The 9044-nt window shown below is 34.3% G+C and overlaps 1 long non-coding RNA gene across 1 annotated transcript; it reads right to left on the bottom strand.

Annotated features, from left to right (window-relative positions):
• Window positions 1-670: 670 nt before the first annotated feature.
• Window positions 671-8284, bottom strand: LOC116572135. Its single transcript, XR_004278138.1, has 3 exons — window positions 8272-8284; window positions 6256-6264; window positions 671-729 (listed from the first exon to the last, which is right to left on the bottom strand). It is a non-coding gene; the product is annotated as an uncharacterized LOC116572135 (long non-coding RNA).
• Between the last annotated feature and the right edge of the window lie 760 nt (window positions 8285-9044).

The following is a 9044-nucleotide window of genomic DNA, read 5'->3' as shown; positions in this document are numbered from 1 at the left end:
AGAAGGGAGGAAGGAAGGAAGGTTAGGGAGGGAGGAAGGGAAAAGCATTGCTATGTAGTTTGAAATCCGGAGGCATGATGCTTCCAGCTTTATTCTTCTTTCTCGCAACTGCTTTGGGGTTTGGGGTATTTTATGGTTCCATATAAGTTTTAGAATTGTTTGCTCTTTCTGTGATAAAAGGCCATTCAAATGTTCATAGAGATTGGACTGAATCTTTTGATTGCTTTGGGTAATATGGACATTTTAACAATACTCTTCCAATCCATGAACACAGAATATCTTTCCATTTATTTGTGTCGTCTTCAGTTTCTTTCATCAATGTTTTAGGATTTTCAATGTAAAGGTCTTTTAATTCCTTGGTTAAGTTTATTCCTAGGTATTTTATCATTTTTGGTGCAACTATAAATGGGAGAACTTTCTTAATTTCTCTTAGAGTTCATTATTAGTGTATAGAAACGAAACAGAATTTTGAATGTTTTTTTTTTTTTTTATATCCTGAAAGTTTACTGAATTCATTTATCATTCTAAAAGGTTTTTTTTGGTAGAATCTAGAGGGTTTCCAAATATAATATTATGTCATCTGCAAATAGTGAGTTTTACCTCTTTCTAATTAGGATACCTTTTATTTTTTGCCTAATTGCTCTGGCAGGAACTTCTAGGACTATCTTGAATAAAAGTGGCCAGAGTGGACATACTTGTCTTGTTCTTGGTATTAGAAAAAGCTTTCAGCTTTTCACCACTGAAGATATTAGCTGTGGGCTTGTCATATATGCCTTTATGTTGAGGTATGTTCTTTCTCTATACACACTTTGTTGAGAGGTTTCTTCATAAGTCGATATTGGATTTTGTCAGATGCTTTTTCTGCATCTATTGAGAGTTAAATGATATTTATCCTTCATTTTAATGTGGTGCATCACCCTGATTTTATGGATATTGAGCCATCCTTGTATCACTGGAATAAATCCCACTTGATCATCGTCTATGATCTTTTTAATGTATTATTGAATTTGGTTTGCTAATATTTTGAGGATTTTTGCATCATCAAGGATATTGACCTGAATTTTCCTGTGGAGTTCTTTTCTGGCTTTAGTATCAGGGTAACGGTGACCTTGTAAAATGAGTTGAAAGTGTTCCCTCTATTTTGTGGGAGAGTTTGAGAAGTAATGATATTTAATCTTCTTTCAGTATTTTCCTAAATACTGCTTCTGGACTTTTGTTGGGCAATTTTTGATTACTGATGCAATCTCCTTGCTCGTAATTACTTGTTCAGACAATCTATTGTTTCATGATCCAGTCTTCGTAGGTTATAGGTTTCTGAGAATCTGTCCATTTCTTCTATGTTGTCCAATTTGTTAGTACACAATTGTTCATAGAAGTCGTATGAATCCCCTGTATTTCTGTTGTCAGTTATATCTCCTCATTTCTGATTGAGTCCTTTTCTTGGGGAATGGAGCTGAGGTTTTACCAATTCTGTCTTCTCAAAGAACCAGCTCTTTGTTTCCTTGATCTTTTCTATTGCCTCTTGAGTGTCTGTTTCATTTATTTTTTTTTCTCAGATCTTTATTTCCTTTTTTCTACTAACTTGGGCTTCATTTGTTCATCTTTTTAAAGTTTCTTGAAGTGTAAAGTTAAGTTGTTTACTTGATATCTCCCTTGTTTCTTTTAATCTTAAATGTACTCTTTAAACCCCAACCTCTTTTTCTCTCATCCATGCTTCCCCACTCCCCGCATATTTCCCTCTGGTAACCATCAGTTTCTTCTCTATAGTGAAGAGTCTGTTTCTTGGGTTTGTCTCTTTTTCCCTTTGCTCCTTTGTTTCATTTCTTTAATTCCACATAGGAGTGAGATAATATATTATATGTCTTTCTCTGACTTATTTTGCTTAACATTATACTCTATAGCTCTATCCATTTTGTTGTAAATGGTAAGATTTAATTTTTAAGAGCTGAAAAATATTCTATTGTGTATATATATATATATATGCACCACTTCTTTATCCATTTATCTATTGATGGACGCTTGGGCTGTTTACATAGTTTGGCTATTGAAATAAACGAAGGTGTGCATGTATCCCTTTAAATTAGTGTTTTTGATTTTGGGGGGTAGTGTAATTACTGGATTTTAAATTTTTTAAGGAACCTCCAGACTGTTTTCCAGAGTGGCTGCACCAGTTTAAGTTCCCACCAACAGTGTAAGAGGGTTCCCCATTCTCTGCATCCTTGCCAACATCATTTGTTTCCTGTGTCGTTTTAAGCCCTTTTCTCAGATGTGAGGTGATAGCTAATTGTAGTTTTGATTCATGTTTCCCTGATGAGGATGACTGATGATGTTGAGCATCTTTTCATGTGTCTGTTAGTCATCTGTATGTCTTTTGGAGGAATGTCTATTCATGTCTTCCCATTTTTAATTGGATTATTTGTTTCTGTGTATTGAGTTTGGTGAGTTCTTTATAGATTTTGGATACTAACCCTTTATCAGATTTGCAAATATCCTCTCCCATTCAATAAGTTGCCTTTTAGTTTTATTGTTTCCTCTGCTGTACAGAAACTTTTCATTTTGATGTAGTCTCAATAGTTTATTTTTGCTTTTATTTTCCTTGCCTCAGGAGACCTATCTAGAAAAAATGTTGCTATGGTTGAAGCCAGAGACATTACACCTTATACTCTCTAGGATTTTTATGGTTTCAGGTCTCACATTTAGGTCTCCTAATTCATTGAGTGTGTGTCTGGTGTAAGAAAGTGGTCCAGTTTCATTCTTTTTCTTGTAGCTCTCCAGTTTTCCCCATATCATTTGTTGAAGAGATGGTGTTATTCACCTTGTATATTCTTTCCTCCTTTGTCAAAGATTAATTAACCATATATCTGCAAGTTTATTTCTGGGCTTTCTATTCTGTTCCATTGATCTATGTGTCTATTTTATGCCATACTATTTTGATTAATGCAGCTTTGTAATATAACTTGCAGTCTAGAATGGGATACCTCTAGTTTTGTTTTTATTTTTCAAGATTTCTTTGGCTATTTAAGGTCTTCTGTGGTTCCATACAAAGTTTAGGATTATTCTAGTTTTCTGACAAATGCTATCGTATTTTGGTAGGTGTTACATTAAATCTATAGATCACTTTGAGTGATATAAACATTTTAAACCGTATTTGTTCTTCCAACCCATGAGCGTGGAATCTTCCCATTTCTCCGTGTTGTCTTGAATTTCTTTCATCAGTGTTTGTGGTTTTCAGAGTACAGGTCTTTTATCTCTTTACATTTATTCTTAGGTATTTTACTGTTTTGTGTGCAATTATGAATGGGGCCATTTTCTTCTTTCTGCTGCTGTATTATTCGTGTATGGGAATGCAACAGATTTCTGTATATTGATTTTGTATCTGGTGACTTTACTCACCTCTTTTAAATTCAAATAAATCTTCAGTTCTAGTAGTTTTTTTGGTGGAGTCTTTAGGGTTTTCTATATATGGTATCATGTTATCTCAAAGAGTGAGTTTTACTTCTCCCTTACCAATTTGGAGCATTTATTTTTTTATGTTGTCTTATTGCTAGGACTAGAACTTCCAGTAGTATGTTGAATAAAAGTGGTGAGAGTGGACATCCTTGTCTTTGTCCTGACCTTATGGGGAAAACCATTCAGTTTGTGACTATTGAGTATGATGTTGGCAGTAGTTTTTTCATATGTGGACTTTATGTAGAGGTATGTTCCTTCTAAACCTACTTTGTTGAGGGCTTTTTATCACGAACGGATGTGGTACTTGGTCAGATGCTTTTTCTACATCTATTGAAATGACCATATGGTTCTTATCCTGTCTCTTGATGTAATGTATCACATTGATTGTTTTTGTGAATATTAAACTACCCTGCATCCCAGGAGGAAATCCCACTTGATCTTCATGTATGGATTTTTTTAATGTGTTGTTGATTCAGTTTGCTAATATTTTGTTGAATTTTTGCAACTATATTGATGATAGATATTGGCCAGTAGTTCTCTCTTATTGTATGTGTGTGTGGTGTCTTTAGCTGGTTTTGGTATCAGTGTGATACTGGCCTCATAAAATAGATTTGGAAGTTTTCTTTCACCTTGTGTTTTTTTGGAATAGTTGGGGAAGAATAAGTATTAACTCTTTAAGTGTTTGGTAGAATTTTCCTGTGAAGCTACCAGTCCTGGACTTTTGGGTTTTGGGAGTTTTTTGATTACTGATTCAGTTTCATTGCTCATAACTGGTTTGTTCAAATTTTCTATTTCTTCCTGCTTAAGTTTTGGTAGGTTGTATGTTTCTAGGAATTAACCATTTCTTCTAAGTTTTCCAATTTTTGGCATATGGGTTTTCATAATCTGTTACAAATGGCTGAGTTTCTGGGGTATTTGTTATTTCTCTTTCATTATTGATTTTATTTTGGTTCTCTTTCCCCCTCTCTCCCTTTCTTTTGAATCTTGCTGAGGGAGGGGGTTATCAATTTTGTTGATCTTTTCAAAGAACCAGCTCTTAGTTTCACTAATCTGTTCCTCTTTTTTTTTTTAATTTTTGTATCTTTTTATTTCTGCTCTAATATTTATTATTTCATTTTTTCTGCTTTTGGGTTTTATTTTTTCTAGTTCCTTTAGGTATAAGATTAGGTTGTCTGAGACTTTTATTTTTGAGATAGGACTGTATTGCTATAAACTTCTTTGAACTGCTTCTGCTGCATCCTGAAAGTTTTGAAAGTTTGTGTTTCAATTTTCATTTGTTTCCATGTAATTTTTAACTTCTTTCATTTCTTGATTGACCTATTCATTGTTTAATAGCATGTTATTTAACCTCCATATATGTGGCTCTTTCCAGATTTTTTCTTGTTGTTGATTTCTAGTTTCAGAGCACTGTGGTCAGAAAAGACGCATGCTATGACTTTGGTTTTTTAACTCATTGAGACCTACTTTGTGGCCTAATAGGTGATCTACTCTGGAGAATGTTTTATGTGCTCTTGAAAAGGATGTCCGTTCCGCTGTTTTAGGATAGAATGTTCTGAATATATCTGTCAGATCCATCTGGTCCAGTGTCATTCAAAGCCACTGTTTCCAAGTTGATTTTCTGTTGGGATGATCTGTCCATTGATGTACGTTGGGTATTAAAGTCCTCTACTATCATTGTGTTACTAGTGATTATTTCCTTTATATTTATTACCTCGTTTATGTATTTGGGTGCTCCCATGTTGGGTGGATAAATATTTATAACTGTTACAACCTCTTGTTGGATTGTTCCCCTTATTATATTGTGTCCTTCTTTGTTTCTGGTTACAGTCTTTGTTTTAAAGTCTATTTTATCTGAAATAAGTATTGCTATCCCAGCTTTCTTTTGACATCATTTGAATAATAAATATTTCTCTTTCTTGTTTCTTAATGTAGGTATTGATCACTGTGAATTTCTCTCTTAGAACTACTGTGGCTATATCCCATAAGTTTTGGTGTTTTGTATTTCCATTCTTATTTTCCTCAAGGTATTTTTAAAATCTCTTTTGATCCAGATGCATGTAAAAGTTCCCCTCCAGCAGACAATGGTACTCTGGAGCACACTGGCACTGAGAGAGTATGAAGATGGCATTCCTGACTGAAACAAGACAGAGGGGGAGCACAAAGATGGTACCCATGGTGGGGAGAGAAAGGTTTAGGGTTTTGAGGGGGAAAGTGTGAATACAGTACCCACCAACATTTGTCCCCAGAAAGTAACCCAGCTGGATGGATCCCAGATATATGAGGTAGATGCCTGCTTTCAGGCTGATGCTTTACTATTCGCAAATGTGCCTCTTTAACATAAAGTTGTAATGTTATCAGCTGTTTCTGCACTAGGTCTTGGGTCAAGTGAGTCCAAGATCATGAGTTCTTCAGGAGCCATTTCTCAGAGTATTACAGCCTTTTGGGTCTCATGAATGTGAACCCTGTTGGTTTTCAAAGCTAGATGTTTTGGAGGCTGGTCTCCAAGGTCCATCTCTCAGAAGTTGTGATGCCTGATATGGGGTTCAAACCTTTTGCTCCATGGGGAGTTCAGGTTTTGAATTGTCTCCTGATTGTGAACGGCCACATTAAGAGAGGAGTTTATAGAGAAATTCTATTTCAGCCTCTCCTACCTGCTTCAATAGGGTTTTTTTTTCTTGTGTGCCCAATGTGTAATCATCAGTTTTTAAGGTTTTTTCCAGAGTAAATGATCTCCTATGAAGCTATAGATTCAGTGTTCCAGTGGGAGGAAGTGATTTCAGGATTTTTTGGTGTTTCCATCTTCACTTTTTCATTCTTAAAAAGTTCTCTGGAGCACTGGGTGTGGTACATAAACAATTGTGGTTCACAGGAAAAAATTAAATTTAACTTAACTAAAAAATATATATTGGGTTGAAAATGGAGGGCAAATCTAGAAAACATTTGTTTACAACTGGAATACTATTGAAGTTTATCTTACTATTTAAAGAAATCCTCTGCAAAGAATGCTGACCTACTACATTTTAATAAATGTTTTATTACCAATTTATGTTAATTCCACAGTGGAAGTTCTCTGAGCTTCTTTAAATTGATATTAAAAGATACAAGAACAACAACAACAAAAAGGTTCTTTTTAGAGTGGGCTTGTTCTATATCTTGATCTACCTACACTTCTCATAGACTCTGTCCTAGCCTGCAGCCTGGCTGGCTTCAACCTGAAATACCATGTCACATGTAACCATGCTGGGTTGGCAAAGATATACTCTCAAAAGTGTCCTGTTTTACATGAGAAACTGAGTCACCCTCTGGATTATAAAGTCTCAAAAAATATGAGCTAAATCATATTATCCCTTTAAAACCCAGAGGAAACACAATCTTGCAGGTCTACCTAAGCTAGAGACAAAAACAGCAGATACAGAGAGAGCACTGGGGGGAGAATTTATGTTACCCTTAAAAGAAGAGAAGTTAGAGACAGAGCCCAATTGTTTTAGTTCCAGATGATTCTCCTTGTGGGGATCAGCTTATATTTCATTTCCTATTTATGGATATCTATATCTACATATAGATAGAAGAGCTAAATAGATTCTTCACTTGTATAAGAGTCTTATGTGGGAAAGTACCAGTTCCAGTGTCAGTATGTTCTCTTGAAATCTCTCTCTATATATATATATGTATTTTTTTTTTTTGCTTTTTAAAGTACTTTCTTTAAATCTTATTGAATTTTCTTGTTGCATTGTAGTAGGCAAGATGTCCACTATTTTATATATTTAGTCAATTCTCTCAATATCCTGTATTGAACAACTATTTCCCATTTACTTTGTGATGATACCTTTATTTATGAAGCTATTACACTTATTAATATTTCAGAGCTTTGTATACTTTATACCATTAATCTTCCTGTTGACTCTTTTGCCAATACCATAATACAATTAAAGGTCGTGATCTGTATTTATATTTGATAGTAAAATTCATTATTTTCAGAAATTTCTTATTTTCTCTTGTTTATTTAGCTATGGCAGCTTTAAAATAATTTCATCAAGTTACCAAAATATTCCCAATAAATATTTATTTTAATTACATTGCACTAAAAATTAATTTGGAAAGACTTAAGATTCATTTATTTTAGAGAGACGAGTGAGCATGGGGGATGGGCAGAGGGAGAGAGAATCTCAAGCAGATTCTACACAGAACATGGAACCTGACCCGGGGCTCCATCTAACGACCCTGAGTTTACAACCTAAGCTAAACCAAGAGTCAGAGTCTTAACTGACTGCCAAGAGCCCTGGAAAGTCTTATTTTATAATCTTTCTGTGCAGTAATGTGGGATATTTTACCTTCTGCTCACTTAAAAAAATCTTAGGAAGAAAGCTGTTCAATCTTACTAGGTTTTCTTTAGATTCTTCAAGATAGCCTAAAGGATTTTATATTTTTCTATTGATGTTAAATGAATATTTTCTTATATCCTTTAGTTCTTATTAAAAATAGTTATGTATAGTTGAGCATTTTTCTTATATAGTCTATTGTACTTAATTGTCTAAGTTTTATAATTTATTATCATGAATTCTGATATCACACCATCAGCAAATTATGGTTATTTTATATCCTTTCCAATAGTTAAGCTTTTTAAATTTGTTTCATTAGCTTTATTTCATTGATTAAATTTTAAAAGAATATTAAATAGTAATGGTGAAAAGTAGATAAGCATTCTTGTTGCTGATTTTAATAAGTCTGGTGCAATGTTCTCCAATATTTACTCCATGGAACAACAGTCCCACAATATGATCTATGAAATGAAATACAAGAAATTCATCATTGGGGAAACACATTAACTATACTGCCCCTCTTTGAAATAAGCAGCTCGGTCTCTTGAATCTCTTCAGGAGTCTTCTATAACATATGTTTAACAGGAAAAGGATTTTGTACTGCATAGTTTTTAAAAATTCTTTTGAGGAGGGAGAGGGGATAAAAAAAAATGAGCTGATACTATTATCTCAGAAAGCTAGGATGACTCACAGGGGCAACTCAGGAGTTGCCATTAATTTGAGCTGATAAAACTGACAGTTTCTTAAGCACACGTCCAAACAGGGAATGAGATTTCATTCTCCCTTTCTTGTAGGAACCTTCAGTCTTTTTTTTTTTTTAATTTCTTTAAAAATTGTTTGAGGGGGCACCCAGGTATGAACTGAGACATCCTCATTATTTGCAAGCTATTTTTTTCTGATAGCTCCTCTCAGGTTTGTGGCAGAGGGCATACTGACACAGTGGTACCAGAACCTTCTGAGGCTGCCTTTTAGTAAACCCAGGTAGCCAAGGGTAATCGGACTTCAATTTTTATAGGTCTTTAAAATGTGGGGTGGTTCTTTTTTTCTTCTTTTCCCTCAACTAAGAGTTCTAATAGCCATTTTTGCAGAAATAAATGTTTACTGATTATGGAGATAAGGACAGTTTTGTGTGTGTGTAAATTATTATATACAATGTTCAGTCTGAGTTTATTGGAAGAAGAAAGCATAAAGATACTGCAAAAACCCTGAGAGAACCTGCAGGATTTGTGTAATTGGAGCTTTACAAATAATCATCAGCTGAGTGCAAGGACTAGA

This window comes from Mustela erminea, chromosome 13 (genome assembly GCF_009829155.1).
Source record: "Mustela erminea isolate mMusErm1 chromosome 13, mMusErm1.Pri, whole genome shotgun sequence".
Classification (NCBI taxonomy): domain Eukaryota; kingdom Metazoa; phylum Chordata; class Mammalia; order Carnivora; family Mustelidae; genus Mustela; species Mustela erminea.
The sequence above is the reverse complement of the archived record's forward strand: the minus strand, read 5'-3'. Positions and strand labels throughout refer to the sequence as shown.